Below are 21,313 nucleotides of genomic sequence, written 5' to 3' on the forward strand. Positions count from 1 at the left end.
TGGGCCAAAAAGAGCCCGTTTTTAGTGGAGGTCTGGGGAGAAAAGCTCCACAATAATTGCAAGTTACATTTCATGTTACAAAAGGACATAATTCATACAGCTAATTAAACATTTACAGATAAGCTCCCTGATATTTGCAATTGGCTTGTCACAATGTTACAAAAATGAAAAGACATAATTCAATACAGAAATTTCAACATTTACATAAAGTGAATATTTGTGTTATTAACTCAATTGTAGGTTTAACATTTCAAAATATATAGCTAGTAGCCTTTAATAGGTTAGGAAAATATTATGCATGGAGAGGGTAATAGTATATTTGAGACTAGAGAGTATAGTACAATAGATATTAGAGAGAAAATTTGTTTTTAGTAGGGGAGAGATTGTTTTGGGTGGGATGAAGTAATAGTAGAGGTAGTTGGATGAGTCAGTGCAAGATGGAATGAGGGGGGAGGGGTTTAAGTTGGAGCGTGGCAAGGGCATTCCCACTTGGAAGAAAGATGAGAGAGTAGCTGAGATTTGAAATTTGTATGATTAGGTAGGTTGCATAGGTGTGTGGGGAGAGAGTTCCACTGTTTAGCTAAGGAATGGGACAGCAGTAGATGACCAGGAGGTCATGCAGGTTTGTGGACCTGAAGGAGATTTTGTTTTTTGGATTTGAGTGAGTGGTTGGAAATGTAAGGTTTTAAGGAAGTAGTGAGAGCTGGGCAGTTGGCAGGTTTCAAGATGAGCTTGTGGGCAATGGTGAGTTGTAGGTAACTGAGGTAGTTGGGTAGTTCAAGCCAGTTGAAGGTGAGAAGGGAGTGGCAGTGGTGAGATGAGTTTTTTGAATTGGTTGCAAATTTGGAGATCTTGTGGTAGCATGCCAAGATGGAGATTGGTGAAAAGAGGGGCACCATACATAAGGGAGAGGATTAGGAAGGTGGATGCAAGAGTTCGACGAGTAGAGGGGCTTAGGAAGTGGTTGTGCCTGTAGAGGAGACCTAACTTTTGGTAGATTATCTTGATTGTGGAGCGGATGTGGGTGTCAAAATTTAGTTCTTCATCAATAATGATGTCAAGAAGCTTGGTGCTGGGAACAGTTTCAAGGAGGATGTTGTTTTGGCTCTGTATGGTGAATGTGGATTTGTCATTGGAGTTTTTGGTAGGGGAAAAACATTAGTTTGGTATTATTTGCATTTAGTGCCAGATGGTTAGACTGCATCCAGGTTTCTGTTTTGGAGAAGGCTAGTTGTGTTTTTGCTAGGAGCTCGGAGGGGGAAAAGGCTGAGCAGATGATTATTGAGTCATCTGTATATTGGATGATAGATGAGTCTGGGATGGATTGGTGAAAGTTGTTAATGAATAGGTTGAAGAGAAGAGGGCCAAGAACAGAACCTTGTGGGACACCTGTGGGTGTGGGAAGGAAGGGGGGAGGTTGAAGTTTTCCATTGGACAGCTTGTTGGCGGTTGGACAAGTAGCTGGAAAACCAGGCAATGGTGGTGGGAGAGAGGTGTAGGGTGGAGAGTTGAGATATAAGTAGGGGTTCCCTAGTACATCCTCGAAGACGCACTTACCCGAATACATAAACACCGATATGTCTCCATCAAACTACGTAAACATCGATCGTCCTGAAACGCAAAATCCGAAATGTCAAATCATCATGGTTGGCCCTTCCGTGGTATAGCACTGTAAGGTAAGTGTGCGATAGTTACGGACCTTAGGGTTAGGGTGCGGGTTAAGGCAAGTGCATAGATGGTGGTATATGCAAGATGTAGTGTAGGGTTAGAAGTAGGGTTTAGTTTAGGGTTAGAAGTAGGGTTTTGGTTGGTGTATGTATGTGTTTGTTTAGTTTGTTTGAGTAGGTAGTATGCAGCGGGCGGTGGGGTGGGACAAGTTTGATGGTTCAAGTTTTTGAATTTCACTGTTTTGGGGATTCAGTGTATTCAAGGTTCGCGGAATATGTGTCAGCGTTTTTGTATTCGGTTATTAGGGCTTTTGAGCTTGCAATATAGACCCATAAGTAGGGTGAATGAGATGGTGTCAAAGGCCAAATATTTAGGAATAATGTGGATATGAATTTGCCTAAGTCACATTCAAGGTTTATGGTTTCAAGAAAGGAAAGAAGGGCAGTCATGGTGCTGTGGCTAGGGCAGAAGCCGTGTTGGGTAGGGGAGAGGAGATTGTTTAGTGTTAGGTGTGCCATGAGTTGTGCTTGTATTGTTTTCTCTAGTATTTTAGAAAGAGGGGAAAGGATGGCAGTAGGCCTGAAGTTGGTGGTATTAGTATTTTTGCCACCTTTGTGGAGGGGGGGGGGATGATGTAAGCATGGCGCCAGATAGAAGGTACGTATGATTCTTGTATGGATCTATTTATAAGAATAGAGATGGGATAGGTGATGCTGTCTGCAGATTGTTTGAGGAAGGTGGGTGGAAGGTTGTCTGGTGCATTGCGACAGTGTTTGAGTTTGAAGAGAAGTCTTTTTATAGTGCTTGTGGGGGTGGGCTTGAGGCAGAAGGATGTGGAGGAAGGTTGATGATTGGGGTGGTGGTCGGGGCAGAAGGGGGTGGTGGTGGAGGAGGGGGGTGGGAAGGAGGCTGATAGTTTAGCTATGCAGTCTATGAGGAATGAGTTGAACTGGCTGGCTGTTATTGTTTGACTGCACTATTACTTGCTTATATAGGCTTTTTAAATCATGAGATAATGCTTCCATGCTTCTCCAAATAGATATCTATAATTTATGCTCAAATTGCATTTTCTTTCTCATAGTTTTGTCTCTCTGTCTATTTTTTTGAAAGATGGCAACCTCATGGACAAGACTGATACCACTAAAGTATATAAGCGTTTCTGTCATGGCCTCTTTTTTCATTTTCTTTTTTTTTCCTTCTAGAATGTACATGTCAAAATCCTGCAGTTTGTCATTATATTGCTCCTTTTGCAGCCATGCTTAATTTTTCTTACCTTTCCTTGAATGTCACTGATTGGTCTATGGTACTGGGTGACGAGAGGTTTAATCTGGTAAGGGGACACAAGAAGGAGAATTGTTATAGCGCACAGCATGACAATAGTGAGAAACAAAAGCCATCACTGACATATACAAATTGTAATTATACTGAAGTATAAACAAATGACTGATAATCAGATCTAGGTCTCATTAGTTATGCCAGATTATATGAAACCCATTCTGCTGAGCCTGAAAATCTTACTGGGAAATCAGTGACAGTTACTTTTCAAATGGGATAGTGCATCCCCATAACCCCACATGCAGAAAGCTCCACCACTGTACTTCCTTAAACGATAGAACTAATTATGAGGCTGTAAGGTTTGGGTAAGCTCTATTGCTATTCTTGATTTACCTGTTTGGTATTCTGCCCTCATATGAATGGACTTTGAGTAATCCACCATTGATGATGTAAATGATACTGAAATAATCACCACCAGGAAATGTTAAATGCAGATGTGCACAGCCAGCCATCTGCTACATACTGGTCATAGCCTGCAGCCAATGATGGCCTGTAGAGCAGGGAGTACTATAACCACACTGGGTAGTGTAATATTTTAGTGCTACACCATATAGGAGAGCACCAGTTATATAGAGACAGTGAAATGTGTATCTTACTGCCATACAAACACATCCTTGCATACGTGGCTCTGTACATAGTATTAAACCAAAGTATGTACAGAAAGATATTAATAAGAAATACATGCATGTAACATTATATAAGGTGAGAACACAGCTGTCTGTAATGTGCAAAAGATACCTACAGACATTAGTATAATTTAATTTCTCCAAGTGTTTTAGGTTTCTAATACCATAGCACAAATGGACCCCATTCCTAAGTCAGGATATGATCAGAGTTCATGAAATTAGTATTATTTCAGTCTTTGATATGCTATTCTCAGTACCTGCAATATTCCCACAAATGTCTCCTTATGTATTCCAACAAACATCTCATGTAAGCTTACACCCAATGGGCCTCCTAGATCAAAGCCCATGAGGTAGTCATATACTTTACCTAATAATGTTGTCATTGGGGTCTCCATTGTGCAACATATAAATGACTCACTCACCAGTATGGACAAGGAGAAGATAATGGTTAGTTGCCTATCTGAAGCCAGGATCCACCATATCACACACACACGTAAGTCACTGCACCCCAGGTGCCAATATGATTCTGTCATAGTTCATGGGGTTTAAATGACCCAAGGCATACTTCACTGGAATATCCAAAAAGAGACATAATGGATCTCTAGGAATATGTGTCACAGATAGGTATGATGTGCCTTACACTGAGCAGCATTCTACTTTCACCAAGGATGATGCCACAGTATGACCATCAAATGATTGATTTTAATAATTGACTTAGTTTCTGTTGACACTCCAGGGGTATCTAATATCTGTCAGCATGGGCGGACATGGTCAGCAGCCTACATTGCTTTTCAAAGGATGGGGGTGCACCTGTCCCCTCTAGGCTTTCAGATATTGGCTAAAATATTATTCACCCCCTTAGAGCCTTAGGCAATGCCAAGAAGACAAACCTACCAATATAGCTAAAATGTCTCCAAGCAACCTTAAGGTGTTACTGCTCAATGCTAGGAGCCTAAATAAAAAACTTCCCACCCTTCAATCTGTGGAGAATGTAGACATATGTGCAGTGACCAAAACTTGGTTTAAAGCCATAGAAAGTAATGCAGCAGTGCAAGGCTACATAGCCTTCCACACATTTAGACCAGCTGGAGGTGTGTCAATCTATGTTAGCAACAAACATACCTCTAGGTCATTTAAACTGGATGATACCATAGAGCTCATCCATATGCAAGTCACCATAGATAAGGTCCTTCGCCATTTCATGGCCAGCTACAGGTCACAATCTATGCCCCTAGAGTATTATGACTCTTACCTAAATGTACTACAGGCTCTCAACATCTAACCAAACACCCAACACCCTATTCATGGGTGGCTTTAACTACCCCTCTATAGAATGGAAAACATACAGTGCCTTAAACTCACAGGCACAATGCTTCCTGGACTTTATTAACAAAAACACCCTAGAATAGATAGGGCACATTCCAACCAGAAGATCAAACATACTGGATGTTGTACTCACCAACATGGGAGAGTGTTGCAACCCCCCCCCCCCCCCCGTGTCACATTCTCAGTTGTGAGGTTAGATCACAAAGTTGTCTCCTTTAAAGTAAAAAATTAACCCAGAAAACCCAACTAAACCAGTAACAGTCAGGAAATATTCTAAAGCAAACTACATCCTATTAAGTGAAAGTATGTCAAAATTCAAGATTCCTTCTAACCCAGAGATGACAGCTACCTATGGAGAATTATTCACAGAGTCCCTGTACAAACATGTGAATGGCTGCATATAGGCTGCCGTACCTAATGGAAGTAAACCTAAAACAAGCACTTAAAACAAACCCCACTAGTGGAATCCTTATGTAAGAAGGGTATATAATAAAAGAAAAAAACTCATGTGCAAAATCAGGAAGATCAACTTCCTTAAAGACAAGTGCTCTCTTATAGACTTAAACAAGATACTAAGAGGTCTAATTAAGTCCAACAGGCCAACTACAAGGTCAGGATAGCTTTAAGGCTAAGAACAATCACAAGACCTTCTTCAGCTATGTCCTGAACCTTAAAGGTAACACACAGCAGTGTGCTGAACTGGTGGTGAATGGTACTACCTTTACCAATCTGGGTGACATACAAATCTACTGGCTGATTAATTCAGCTCAAACTTCATCTCCCAACTCCTCCACAGCTCCACTAGGTAAAATCCTCTCCAACATACTACCCCTAACTATTAACCAACCTAAAGCCAAGAACATTGCCTCCATGGGTCCTGACAACATCCCCAGTTGTCTCCTGAACAGTCTAAAACATGACCTAACAGGACCACTTGAGACCCTCTTCAGCTACAGTCTTGAAATAAGCTACATTCCAAGTGAATGGTGGACTGCAAGAGTCCTTTCCCTTCACAACTGATGCAGGGAACTACAGACCCATCAATCTAACAAGCCTAATATGCAAAGCAGTGGAATGAATTATCGTGGAAATAATAAACAAGAACATTGGTAACCTACAGACACTGGACCCATCCCAGTTTGGCTTTATTAAGGGAAAGAGATGCCTACTTTGATAGACTTCTTTGAGAGGGTCACCAGGGCAATGGAGGAGGGTAAAACAGTGCATACTGCATATCTTGCCATGACTAATTTAAGATATGCAGTGTATACTGCATATCTTGATTTAGCCATGGCATTCGATACAGTATCTCAATTATGCACTGTTGATAAGCTCTCTGAGCTATACATAACTCCCTACATAACTCACTGGATTGCTGCTTGGCTCACACACAGGACCCAAGAAGTCAGGATTGGTAAGACCACCTCCACCAAGAGACTTGTCACCAGTGGTGTACCTCAGGGTTCCTTGCTGGGTCCACACCTGTTTGGCATCTACTTATTAGAAGTCAAGGCTAATATTCAAGACCTCTGGCTCACCAGGTTCACATATGCCTGTAAATTGGAAGCGATTGTAGATTCACCCCAAGACACCAGCATCTTGCAAGAAGGTTTGACATAGACAAATGATGCATGGCAAAGCCAAGGCCTAAAACTCAATTCCAAAAAATCCATTATAATGCCATTTGAGAAACTGTAAACCCAGGTTAATTACTGCATTGATAAAACACCCCTAAGAGTAGACCCAGTAGTAAGGGATCTGGAAACATATTTAGATAGTAATCTGTCCTTTGACCAACTTGCAGTTAAGATAGTAAAAAAATCATTCTATATCGTCAAACTTATTGGTAAGGGTATGGCATCCAGGTCCAAGAAAGTTAAAGTACCACTCTATTCAGCCCTTATCAGACCTGCCATTGAATACAATGCCCCTTTGGCATGTATCTAACCAGACACATGAAACAGCTGGAATGCTAACAAAGTTTCTCCACAGGAGAATTCAGGGCATGAATATCCTGTCCTACACTAATCGACTAAAGGCTTTGTCTCTGTATTCAGCCTCCTATAGGCTGCTGAGAGCGGGTCTTTGCCTGGCATACAGGGCTTTCTCAGGCCCAGCACTGATGGATCTGTTGCACATGTATAAAGAAACAGCATCAGAGACACTAGATTCAGGGATCTGAACTTCGCTAGTGACATAAACAGAACAGAAAGCACCTGCCTATTTTGAGTTGTGATGGTTGGGGGCAAGTACTATTTCTAGATGTATGCATTTACTTTCTCAACATTATTTTAAAGTGGTGTTTGGTCATCTTTGAGCATTAAAAATTGGATACAACTTATTCCTTCCTTGAAATACAAAAAGTAAGATTAAATGTCTTTTCCATACACATGATTTTTGTTCAGGCCATAACTGGATTAAAAGGTTGGGAAAAAGTTCCAGCCTTTTGATCTAATGGATGTCAGAGCATCTATAACCCTATAATTTCTGGGTGCCTAGTGGCTCCCCTGATTAATTTAGTTGTTACAGTATATTATTAGTCAGTATGTGCTGAAAGGAAGCAGGAAAAAGCAAAGTTGAATTTCTTTCCATAATCATGGTGTTTGTTCAGGCAATCACTGGGTGAAAAGATTGTTTAAAAACTCTAGCATGCATCTTGAAGCATTTAGAAACCTCATGGCTTAATGCAATTATTTCTACTGCAGTTATTACAATGTAGTTTTGGTTAGTTAGGATACGCAGAAAGGATGCAAGTGAAAACTAAATTTATTTCTTTGACCATGTTTTTTTTTTGTTCAGGCAATCTTTGGATAAAAATGTTGTTTAAAAAACTCTGAAATGTATCTCAGGTAATCTAGAAACCTTATGAATTTCTATATTTCCTTTAAAAAATTCTAAATTTGCATGCCCACTTGCCTAATTGGTAACCTTCTTATCTTAACCCTTTCTTCTGGTTTTATTTCCACTCGTGTTTCCTTTTCAAAGATCTTTCTCTGTCCATCTTTCCACTTCTCTACTTTATCAGGCATACATCTTTTCACTGTCCCTATTAGGCTAGATGTTGCTTTCCCTGTTCTTCTTCGCCCCGCTACTGATTGTATAAATCCAGGAATCTCGCTTCCATTTTCCTTTGTTGCCCATTCCATGTGTTTATAATTCCTCGATATTCCCATTCCAAATTATCTTCTAGTTGTTATACTTCCCTCTATGCTTTTGCCCTTTCTAGTATCAGTATTTTATGCCAAAATTCCACGTTATTTTGTTTCCTCCTCCATCTCCATGCTGTCTGTCTGATCCTATCCATCCTTAGTCCCCCTATTGCAATAATAACCACAACAAAGATGTGAGGAGATAGCTGTTCCCAGTATTAAGGTCGAGGACTGACTTCACTTCCTTGTTATTTGTGAAAAATGAAAAATAAAAACATTTAAACATTACAATATTACACAATAGTAAAGAACAATCCAAAACTTCAGATGTCAATTCCTCTTCTATGAAGGTACTGAAGAAACAAACTCTAACAGGCTTAATCACAAAAATTGCTCCGCTTTAATTTACGATAAGTGCTTTTGTCCACCAACTGGACTTCATCAGATCATAACAAATTAAAGCTGAGTTATTCCGGTGGGTAAGCCTGTTTGTTTTGTTTCTTCAGTAACTTCACAGAGGAGGAATTAACATCTGAAGTTTTATCACTTTTTGTGATAAACAGGGCTCCTGGATGTGAGACGGATTTACCAGAGCCATTGGCGATCTTTGTCATGTGATTTCCCTATTGGAATAATACACACATTCCAACTTGCTTTTTCCTCCTTTAGCCATTCTGGTTTGAATATTTTCAGCTACTTCTATTTTGCATTCTTTCAACAATCCTCAATACAGCCTTCTTGCCACATTATTATGCCTTTCAGTATGCATGCCCTCTGCAATGAGAGTATCACACCCAGTACCAAGATGCCAAGATGTGCAACTGTTTTCATTTCTGTTTTACAAAACCTGCATTTACCTGTTTCTCCCACATTTTCAAATGACTTTGTTTGCCTTTCTTTTACTGTTCACCTCTTCTTTACCATTCCTGCATCATATATTGGACAGCATGAGGTTGTTCCAGAAGATCTCTATACTTACTACTATATTCGTGGATTTTTCAGTTTTTTTTTCTTCTTGTCTGATTCCTTTCTTCATATATATGTGTGTGTATATATATATATATATATATATATATATATATATATATGTATATGTGTGTATGCGTGTGTGTGCGTGTGTGTGTGTGTGTGTAGCACATTCAGTTGCTGGCTGAGTTTTGTCTACTTTTGGCTTATTTCAAAATGCCTCTGCTAAACTAAGCAACGATGTCATCTTGGACTTCTTTTTTTAGTATTTTAAAACGTTCACTATGTTTAGATCTGATAAGGTCAGCAGATATGTATGCAGTCTCACAATTTCAGATCTATACATGTAGTCAGTTTCAAGGAGGCCCATACCTTATTCAGAGTAAGGAATATATAATCTTGGTATACACTGATTTTTATATATCATTTGGTAAGCATGAAGCATTTTTCTTGTTTTTGTGTCCAATTGATTCACTATCAGATGCTGTCAAATGTTTCTTTTTGTATTCTGTCCATGGCATGCTTAGAGTGTTCCTGTTTTTTACAACTACCTATTATGGCATTGTTTAGCAACAAATGATCTTTTGTTCTGTGTGGTTTTCTTTTATTATCATTTTGTTCTATTGCTATAATTGATTTTTTCTAAATGACTATAAACTCTGTTTGCATCAGTTCCAGTATATAATTTGTATATTATTGGAAGACAAGCGATTGGTTCAACAGTTCTTAGGATGGCTTACTGTTCACTCTTAAGGAGGAGGAGTATTTTCCCTGTTGTTAACCAGGTTAGTGTCTATTCAGGGCACACATATAAGTTAGTCTTACTCAGGGCTAAATCTTAATGCAAGGATGTTCATACCTTTATCTAGAAGCTGGGTACTCCCACCTGGGCCTGGGATTTTCCAGGTAATAGAACTGTGTCTCAATTTCTCTGGCTGTTATTTCATCCCATTTCACATCCTCTACATTAGATCTCCTTTTGTCATATGAATTCTTTTGCTATAATTCTGTGTGGTAGGGGTAGTGCTGGGGAGTACCTAGGGGCATGTGCCCCCCCCACCCCGAGTGACCCAGTCCCTGGAATAAGTCTAATGTGTTTGACTCTATATACCTGAGTGCAAAAGAAAACAACACTTCCATAAGCCCAATCTTATGTCATGAAAGAGTTTTTTTTTCAAAACACTCAATCTGTGAAGTGTATGCAGCAAAGGTTAGGAAAAGTATTCTGAGATGGATTTTAAGGAGTTGGAGGAAGGAAGGAACTGTGAGATGATATTCTACATACAGGACAGCTACTTCAATGTCTTTTTGTGTGTGTGTGTGTGTGTGTGTGTGTGTGTGTGTGTGTGTGTGTGTGTGTGTGTGTGTGTGTGTGTTTGTTTTGTGTATATATACAAGTGTTTGTTTGTTAAATGCACCAGTTAGAACATTTCTGGTTAAGTGAGTTACTGAAGGTAACACAGGTGATGATAGAAAGAGTCAAGCCCTGTACCCTTGAGACAGCTCATTAAAAGCACGGGACTTTAATCCTCTATACACACTGTCAGACCATTACTTATATTTTTTGTCAAATCAGTCACTAGCATTTCAAAGTTCTTATTGTTTGGAAAATGCATGTCCATGTAACATCTGTGTAGTTCTACTAAACTTTAAAATTAATGTGAGTTGGCTGGGACTTAAGGCTCTGAGCTGTTAACAAATTACTTCCTTTTGTCAAAAGTGCAGGTTTTAAATCCTGTCACATCCATTTGCCTGTAATGTAACTGTGAGCAAGTCACTCAGGCAAAACCTTTGGTCAGCCCTGAAAAGGGCCATTTTCTCCAGTGGGTTCATCTGGTTAACAAATAATTTACAGAATGGTATTTTAAATGTGCCCTTTTAGGGACTCCCCCTCCCCAGTTATTTTTGTTTTTGTCCAGAATTTTTTTAAACAAGAAACATCTTTCTTAAGTAATCATGTATGACATAGGCAATCTTAGATTTATATAAATGAAAATAAACCATACCAACACAATCTCAGTCACAAATATACATTACAAATCATACTGGCCCAACAATATATCCAGTCATTGTTAGTCAATCATTACATAGTTCATTCAAATCCTGCCTTCGTTTAAACCTCAATCCTCCTCTGCATGTATCAATCCCACATTTCCTATTTTTTTCTATGTAATTTGCTCCTACCCTTTCCTAAAGATCCCAATTCCAGTTGTTTTCTCTCTGTAAACTATATTAACTACTTCTAATAAGGTTAGTTTAGACTTTGATTTCCAATTTCTAGTAACTGCTTTTTTTGCAGCCATCATAATTAGACTCAGCAAGGCCTTACTATGTCTAGGCAATTCCAATTCTGTATCATAGCTTAAAAAATCATTTCCTTAGTTACATCAATTTGCTCACCCAGTATCTCCAACAGAGCACTCTGCAGGGAATCTTTAAAGTCTGTCAGCTCATTGCACCCCCAGAAAATATGTTCCCAGTTACCTCTTTCTTCCCCATCTCACCTCCAACATTTGCTGTCTACCAGTGGAAAAATTCTTTGGAGTCTACTTGGGTATATAAATACCTATGCAAACACTTCCAAGCCAAGATCCTAAATATTTTAGACTTTGTGCCATAGTTGGGAGACATACATATATCTCCCCATTCTTTCTTTGTGAATTGCTTATCCAATCTATTGTTCCAATTCTTTCTAACCTCCTCTCATTGATTCTTAGAGATATCATGCAATATTTTATATGTTCTACTAATTATTTCTTTCTTAATGGAAGCTTTTGTTCTAGATTCTACTAAAAACTCTAACAGTGCTGGTCATTTTTTAGGACCCTGCTATTTATTTCTCTTTGCCTATACTCTGATATCAATCTTTGATAGGGAAGGCAATCTCTAACCTGCAGTCCAAATAAGTTTGTAGCGTCTTCCCATTCTATTACCTTTCCCTCTATAGTTATTTGCTCCCATTACCTTGGTTCCTTTGACAGTTTTCTCCAATAAATTCCAGCCCCCCTCTTGCCTGTTGTCTGTATCCCTAATTGTAGTCATCTCTATTGGCAGAATCTCCTTTCTCCATTCCTGTGTTAGCTTAGTTCTTAGAATACTTTCTGCTACTTTATCAATATAATATTCTGCATGATTATTGTTATTCTCCTTAAAGGTCTACATCCAAAATCCGAGTCTCCCCTTGTTACCCGAGCTTCCCACCTGTTTCATCATCATCATCATCATCATCATCTCTTTCCACTTTGAATTATAGTTTTCTGCTTGTGCTATGTATAGGAGCCTTAACTGTGTTGGTCTAAAATACCCGCCAAATTGGGTAATCCCAATCTGACTTCTTCCATTGAAAGAATAAGCTTATCCCACTAAGCTCTTGCTGTCTTTCCCTCCCAAATAAAATCCTTCACCTCTTTATTAATTGCTATCCACAACTCCTCCTATGGTAGATAAAAATATGCCTGGCCTGTGCATAAGACTAAAGGTTCTAAAAGCATTTTAATTGCTTGTATCTTACTATCCATATAGCAGAGCTTCCATTTTCTCAGTTTTTTGTAATATCTTTTATTTAGTCTCTTCCCACGTATCCTTAGCTGTCACACTGGAATAATTTTTAATCCATACTCTTAAATACTTCATTTTATCATGTCCCCATAAGTATGGATATTGGTGAAACATTTCATATGTGGGTACATAATTTACTGCTATTACCTTTGTTTTAGCTTCAGTAATATTGTATTGTGAAAATATTTGAAACTGTCTCAGCATGTTCCATAACACTCTAATGTTCTTTTCTGGTTTTAGCAGTTATAAAATAATGTCATCTACAAACACAGACAGGTTTTCTTGACAACCATACCAATTATATCCTTCAATTTCTGAGTCCCTTATTTTCTTTGCCAATGGTTCTAAATATAATTCAAATAACAAAGGGGAGGGAGGATACCCCTGCTTGGTTCCTCTGCTCAAACAGAGATTATCAGAGAGGACCCCACCCACTTTAATTTTTGCATTTGATCCCTCATATATCCTCCTAATCGGCCTTTTGATTTTATCAGAGAATGCAAATGCTTCCATTGCTCTGCCCATAAAGTCCCAGCTTACTCTGTCAAATGCTTTCTCTGCATCAAGACCCACCTACAACAGTGGTATTTTTCTACATTCTGCTTCCTTCTACATCATCAGTGTTCTGTTAATGCTGTCAAATGTTTGCATCCCCTCCAAAAAACCCACACCAATCCATATCTATCAGTTATGCCATCACTTTTGCCATTCTCATAACCATTATAGACATAAACATTTTATAATCATGGTTTAGTACTGAAATGGGCATGTATGAAGCTGGATCTGATGGATCTTTACCTCTTAAAGCATTACAGCTACCACTGCTTTCTTCCAGGATGTTGATATTTCTCCTCTTCTTAAAATATTGTTAAACAAAACCTTCCAGATATTTATCAGATTTTTTCCCTCCTAGCTCCCAAACTTTCACAGGAATGACATCTATTCCTGGGGACTTTCCTGTAGATTGGTTATACATCACAATTTTTATCTCATCTCCTCCTATCTTAACTGTTAGTAATTGAACCTCCTCTACCTCTAACCTTGTCATATTTAATTCTTCCATAAACATTTCCATTTGTACCTTTTCTTGATTTCCATATTTATCTGCTTTATACAGACTTTCATAGAGTTTCCAAAATATGTCTAATACTTCTACAGGATCCTTTGTTATTTTCCTTGTAATAGGATCCCTAAGCTTGATGACAGCCCTTTCTACTTTCTGTTGCCTGAGTTGTGCTAAAAGTTTTTATGTTCTAGAGATATCATCAAAAAATGGTTGTTTAAAAGCAATCTTTCTAAACTCAAGCATATTATCAAGATAATCCCTTAGTTTCTGTTTAGCATTGTGCAGTTGATCATCTTATTGTTCTGTGAGATTCCTCCTATTTTGCGATACTTTAACATTTGTCAGTTCCTCTAAATAATTCTTCTTACTTCTTAACTATATCTCCCTTTCTTGTATTTCCACCTTATTTTCAGACTCCACGTTAATTTTATCCCACTCCCTAGCTATATTTTCAGAAGAAATGTCTGTCTTCTCTAATAGCTGCTGGATAATTTCCACTACCCATTCATTAAATTCCTCTCTTTTCAACAGATAGGTGGGAAAGCACCAGTGTTTCATTTTTATTTCATTACCCTGTGTTTTAATTTTAGTTATTAATGGTGCATGATCTGAAATAGTTATTGAATGTGTGTCAAGAGCATCAATTAAATGTACGTGCTACTGTGAAATGTAAATTCTGTCTAGCCTAGCCCATTTTTCATTTCTTGGAGAATGATGTGTAAATTCACTCTTTACTCCTATATCGAATTTACATCTTCCATGCCAAATATTTTCATCAATTTCTTTAAACATCAACCTCCTTCATTATATTTTCCCTTCTGGGCCCCAGACACATCTTCACTGTTCTAAATCACATTCTAGTCCCCACCTATAAGTAATATTCCTTGGTGAATGCTGATTATGTCTAGATGCCAGTGTAATCTTCCGCCCTTGCCAGTAGTCCCTTGGTACTACAAATCTACCATTATTGTCTTTTTTGCCCTCTTCTGTTACTATTGGAGCTCCTCTTACAATTAATATAAGTACTCATCTCTTCCTTTGCCCTAGGTATTCCTCTGAATAAATTTCCTGAAAATCCTTCTTTATCAAATTAACACATTCAGTTCTTTCCGAGTGTGTCTCCTGTGGGATAGCTAATTACTCTTTACAATTTTAGTATAGTTCACTGCTCTTTCGTTTTTGTATTTATCTATGAGACCATTAATGTTTAAAGACATCACAGAAAGCAACATATTGTTGACATTTTATGTATAACAGCTTTTTTGTTAAATGTCTAGTTTCAGCTTTTGTGTTACATGCATATGCTATTTGGTAGGTTAATATTTTATACAGTTATTTCTTGTCATTTCCATTTGAGCCTATGTCACAGCTTACAGACCTTTGTGTTTTATTGAAAATTCCCAAACAAAAATGCACACACATACCCCATATCCCCCTAAAACCTATTAACGTAATAACACACTGAAGTATGTATATTTGCAAATATTGATGCTTTGCCCTCCTAACAGGAGCAAATGTTCTAAACTGACAGCCACACACACACAAACTTGAGCTAACCTAAAAGAAAGGTTATCCATGCTGACACATGGTGCAGCCTGTTTTTCTATTGGGTGCTGTCTGGATTTGTTTTATCTTTATAGCTATCTCAGCTGGGAAAACACTTGAATGATTTCAGACAATATTTTCTCCAAGCCATTTCTCTTTATTAGACTGTCTGCTAGAGATGTGAGAACCAGACAAAAAATGTTTACTAGAAAAAGCCTTATACTATTCTATATTCTTTTTCATTTACTTGCTTTCTCTTAAAGTTTGTTACTAGATTAAGCTAATGGCTTTAACCCAGTCATTCCCTATGCAAGAATGAGAAAAAGCACTCTATTTTTTATTTTGCCTTGCTCTTTTGATCATATATTTTTATTACATTGCAGTACCCACATTTCTTAAAACTAAACCAAGAGAAATAGAGAAAAAGGGAGAACGAAAAAAAGGAAAAACAAAAAACAGGAGCACCTATTTACATTAGTATCCTCATTACACTTAAAAACTGAGAAAACTTTATAACATGCAAAGAAAATCATGCACTATTTAACTAGTACTATTAAGAAAAAAATGTTTTACTTACAGTTTACTTTCTCCCTCTTCTTCCCCTCTCCTGAGTATTTTTCTGAACATTAATGACACAAAGTGGAGCATATGCTTTAGAGTCTGCTACAAGTTTAACAAACTTCAAAATGTCCACTATTTCCAGATTTTCTTGTATTGTTATGTTTCACAAATATAATTATTGCTTTGTAATTACACATTTGTCAGATTCCAAGTTACTGATTTTATTCTCCAAACATTAATGACATGAGGTAGGGCACATACTTTGAGTTTCCTACAAGTTTAACAAAGTTGAAGAAGCCAAAACAAAGCACCAAGAAGAGGCAAAAAATAAACTTAGCGTACTGTAGTTTATTGTCCGCTTTCATCCGTAGACTTCGTCAGAATACAAAAAACAGTGAACTCACAAGCACATTTATAACAACCCTAATTAAACAATTAAGAATCAATTAAATCAATTTAACATTTAAAAAAGCAAATTCAAGTAAAAAAAGAATTAAAATCAGTGGATTTGTTTACAGACAATTCCCTATATTTTAAAAAGCATTTGACGTTGATCATGTCATTAAGACCAGGGTGAACATCAGAGTTAAGTCTGATCTGCCATAATGTTTCACGCTGTTCTAAGTAGTTCTTAAAATCTCCCCCTCTTAAGTCAGGTTGAACAAGCTCCAGAACAGAAAACATAAACTTTTTAAATGAAGGACAAACAACAGAATGTTTAAATAAAGCGTTGTTGTCATCTTTATGTTTAATAGCATAAATATGTTCCCTGATGCGTATCTTTAAACTTCTACTGGTCATACCAACGTAAAAACATGAACATCCAGAACAAATGCTAATATATACAACACCTTTCGTGTTGCAATTCACGAAGGAGGGTACACTAAAAGTTTTCCCAAAACTCTCCAGACAAATATATGGTCCTTCGAGGATGTACCTGCACATGTTGCATTCAAAACAACAATGCATACCTCTTCTGTTGGAAATAATATTAGTAATTTGCAGAATTACAAATTGTAAAGCCTTTTTAACATTAAAACCATTTTTGGAAACAGAAAATGGTTTGTTTCCTAAAATCCGAAAAAGTTCAGGATGTCCCCTAATAACTCTCCAATTCTTTTTAATGATCTGTTGTATCTGTCCACTATCAACGGTCATATCCAAAGTACAAACCAATCTATGTTCAATATTGGTGTTATTGGACGACCCCACATAATGGTTGTCATATTCACTGTAATTTAACAATGCCTGATATTCTGTTGAACGTTTATTCATAATATCATTGCTACTGTTAATTAATTCACATATGGGGTATCCCCTATTAATGAACAAATCAATAATGAAATCAAATTCTCTTTGTAAAAGACAATTTTTTGAAGTCAAACGACTAGCTCTAATAAACTGCCCTCGTGGTATGTTTTTAACAATGTGCCTGGGATGATTACTGTTGTAGTGCAAATAACTATTGGTAAATGAATCCTTACGATAAATGCTACTATGAAACCTATTGTCTTCTTCATCCCACCATAGGAGCACGTCCAAAAAATTAATTTTTAACCCTACACTACCTAAAGTGAATTTTAAGTAACTAGAAAAAGCATTAATTTCAATCAAAAAATTATTAACAACATTAGTGTCTCCTTCAATAATAAACAATAAATCGTCTACAAATCGACAAAAAAAGGAAATATTGTATTTTTCCTTTAATATGGGCAAATGCTGATGCTCCCACCAGGCCATAACCAGGTTGGCATAGGCGGGAGCAGCAGCAGAGCCCATAGCTACTCCCCTCTTTTGTTTGTAAAAAGTTTTTTCAAAAAGAAAAAAAATTGTTATCTAAAATAATGTCAAGGAACCCACAAATGGTAGAAATTGCATTCTTAGTAAGTCCACAGTTCTTCTTGGCTAAAAAACAATGAACTGCTTCTACGCCCTCACAATGAGGTATGCAGGTATATAAAGAAACTACATCAATTGTACATAGTGTATACATATTTTTGTCAAATGAATTGTTTTTAATAAACCTATTGAATTTCTCCAAAAAATGCCAAGAATCCCTGATGTATGAGTCTTCATTAACCAAACAGGGTCCCAAAACAGCATCAACAATAAGCGAAATGCCCTCAGTGATGGAATGAGGAGAGGACACAATGGGCCTGAGTGGAGGGTCAGTTAAGGATTTGTGTGTCTTTGGTATTCCGAAGATGACACCTATTCTGGGTTCATGTATAATACAAAAATCGTATAATTCATAACCTATGTAACCTGACATTAATGCATCATATAAAAGTGAATAAATTAATCGTTGTTTGTACAAAATTTCGTGGAGACTGATGGTTTCATATTCTTCATTGTTTTCCAAAATGTTTAACATTTTATTTCTATAAAGTTGTTGTTCTAATATCACGATATTACCACCTTTATCACTTTTCATGAACCTCAGTTCAGAAGTCATGGATCTGAGTTTACGTAAAGCCGCCCTTTCTTCATTACTTAAATTATAACAAACCTTAGATCTACTAGTTAGTGTCTGTCTAATATCTTCTATACATAATTCTTCAAATACTTTAATGGTGTGCTGCAATGGTGGAGAAAAGCTCGAAGGTTTAATTAAATTCTTATTCGTGATAGGAATATCATTCATCAAATAAAACAGGTTTAATTTCCGTGTATAAATCTTAATGTCAACAATAGTTTTGCTAAAGTCAGCTCTTATGCTAGGTACAAAGTTTAAACCATATTTGAGAATGTTAGTTTCACTATTAGAAAGTTCAAAATTAGTTAAATTAATGATAGAAAATTTGTCATTAATATTGTCTATGTTTCGTCGCTTGAAGAGTTTGAAGCCAGAAAAGTCCGACTTCTGGTTAGAACAGTATGCTTGCTGCTCTGTCCCTTCTTGATAAAAAAAGAAGATGAACTGTTGACGCCAGATTTGGGAATAACATCAGCTTTCTTTTTAAGAATGTCAGTTGTCTCATTGTCACAGTCAGTAATGTTGGTAGTAATGTGTCCATCCCCTGCATTGTCACAAATGTCACCTACGTTGGATTGGTGAACAAAGGATAGACTGTCACTGTTATCAGAAGATAAAACACCAGTGTTCTGACGGTTGATGGAACCATTTTTATCAAGACCAGTCGAATTAGTTGTAGAAACAACGCTGCTAAAGGTCTTTCTGTTGTCACTAACTGGTGGATACTGTTGGTATCTTCTATTGCCATTGGCATTAAAATTATTGGTCTGATAATTCTTATTAACAAAATTGTCATAGGCAGCATGATTCTGATAGGCGTTAATATCACGCCCTAGTTTTGATTGCTTTCTGCCTATAATTTCTGCTGAATGTTGTTCCAATTCATCCCAAATGGAACAAAAAAAATCATCAAAAGTTTCAGCTGAAACCATGCTTTTCAAATTATCTTCAATATGAATAATCTCTTCCTTTAGAACATTCATTTTAGTACAATTATTGTCAATTAATAATTGCAACAGCCGCAAACCGGCATCATTAAAAAAAGCAATAAGCACTTTGAACAACGGATCATGTGCAAAAACCCCATTAGGACATTTAAAGAACCTGAGTCCTTTTGGAACAATGTCCAACTCAATACATCGTGAAAAATAACTGTTCTCTAATTCAAGAGAACGGTAACGCTTTAACAATCTAATCAATAACTCTCGTTTTTTGTTTAGGTCAGCATTACTAACATTCTTATAGTGCTCACCTGTAGAGCTAAAAGGATTCACAGCGTGTTCAAACAACTCTTTCACGGACTTGTAATGTCCGCCGGTATCGCCAGAATGGACGTTTTTACCATTCCGCTGTTTAATTTGCCGTTGTGGCTTAGGCTTAACAGTTTCAAAATTTTCAATGTTAATAATGGTATCCATTTCATCATAATTACCGATGGGACTGGAGGCATTCGCCGCAGCACATCCCGCATGTGATGGAACGTCACGTACGTTGTCATCATCACGTTCACGCTCGGTAGCTCTAGTTATCAGAAATTTTAATGAATTTTGAATATCCGTCAAGGCGTTCACTAGTAGACTGCCAATGTTGACAGGATTAGTTTCTTTTGTAGTTGGTGTAGAATGAATGGATAATCCAAGAAGAGGATCATCAAGTACCTCAGCCATGGTGAAGGCGAATAAATATCACACCAAAAAATCTCGCAAGTAAACCAAAACAAAGCACCAAGAAGAGGCAAAAAATAAACTTAGCGTACTGTAGTTTATTGTCCGCTTTCATCCGTAGACTTCGTCAGAATACAAAAAACAGTGAACTCACAAGCACATTTATAACAACCCTAATTAAACAATTAAGAATCAATTAAATCAATTTAACATTTAAAAAAGCAAATTCAAGTAAAAAAAGAATTAAAATCAGTGGATTTGTTTACAGACAATTCCCTATATTTTAAAGTTGAAGAAGCTCCTATATTTCCAGATTCTCTTGTTCTATTCATGTTCATCTACATCTCCCAAACCATGTATCTGCTTCATTTCAAACATACTCTTGATTCTTCTAGTCAAGCCTTGTGCTTTTTCCCCTCTTGCAAACATTTTCCATTGAAACACTGGCACAGTCTCTCTGTGGTCTTTATTACCAAAAGAATAAGAACCAGAACCTCCTTTTGTTTCACAGCCCACTTTTGTTGGACAAACTTTTGTATTTCTTTTTTAGCATGTACTTCATCAAAAAATTATTTTGTTCCTCCAGGGAAAAATATTTTGAAGACAGCTGGATACAGCAGTTTATATCTCATGCCTGCTTCTCGACATTTCCTGAATAATGGAATAACTTAACTTCTCTTTTGCCTGGTCTATAATGAGTAGTCATTTCCACAAAGACGCTGCTGTCTCCTACTTTTAGTATTTTGTCTTTTTGCCACAGTTTTGTCAGAATCAACTCCTTCTGTTGGTAAGATTGCATATTTATTATTATTTATTATTTATTATGTATTTATTTATTTGCTTTTGTTAACCAGGAAAGTCCACTGGGCTGAAATGAGCCCATTTTCAGTGGAGGTCCAGGGAGAAAAGCTCCAAAAAAAAAAAAAAACAATGTACATAATTAAATATTTTTTAGAGAGTTAATAACAGCATTTAACAATATACAATAGAATAATGTAGGAGTCAGAAGTGACACAGTAACATAGGCAAAGTATAGCAACATTTTGTGGAAGACTCAGGTGCTTGGCAGGTATTCAGTATATTAGACAGATAATGATAATCTGCACTTACACAATTTTTACACACCATGTGAGGCAGGGTGAGGCAAATTGTGCTGTCATTAAGGGTGAGTGCAATAGGGAGAGTGAAGAAGAGTGTGGGTATCTGAGAGATGAGTCAGGTTAATAATCAGGTGACTGAGGAATTGGGGATGATGCAGGGGCATAGCCAATGAGAGGAGAGATGTTGGTAGAGTGATTTTTTTGAATGACTGGGCATTATTTATAGTCCATAGAGAAGATGGAAGGGCATTCCAGAATTTAGCTACAGTGAAA

Source organism: Protopterus annectens, chromosome 7.part1 (genome assembly GCF_019279795.1).
Source record: "Protopterus annectens isolate FY-2018-M chromosome 7.part1, PAN1.0, whole genome shotgun sequence".
NCBI classification, from domain to species: Eukaryota; Metazoa; Chordata; order Ceratodontiformes; family Protopteridae; genus Protopterus; species Protopterus annectens.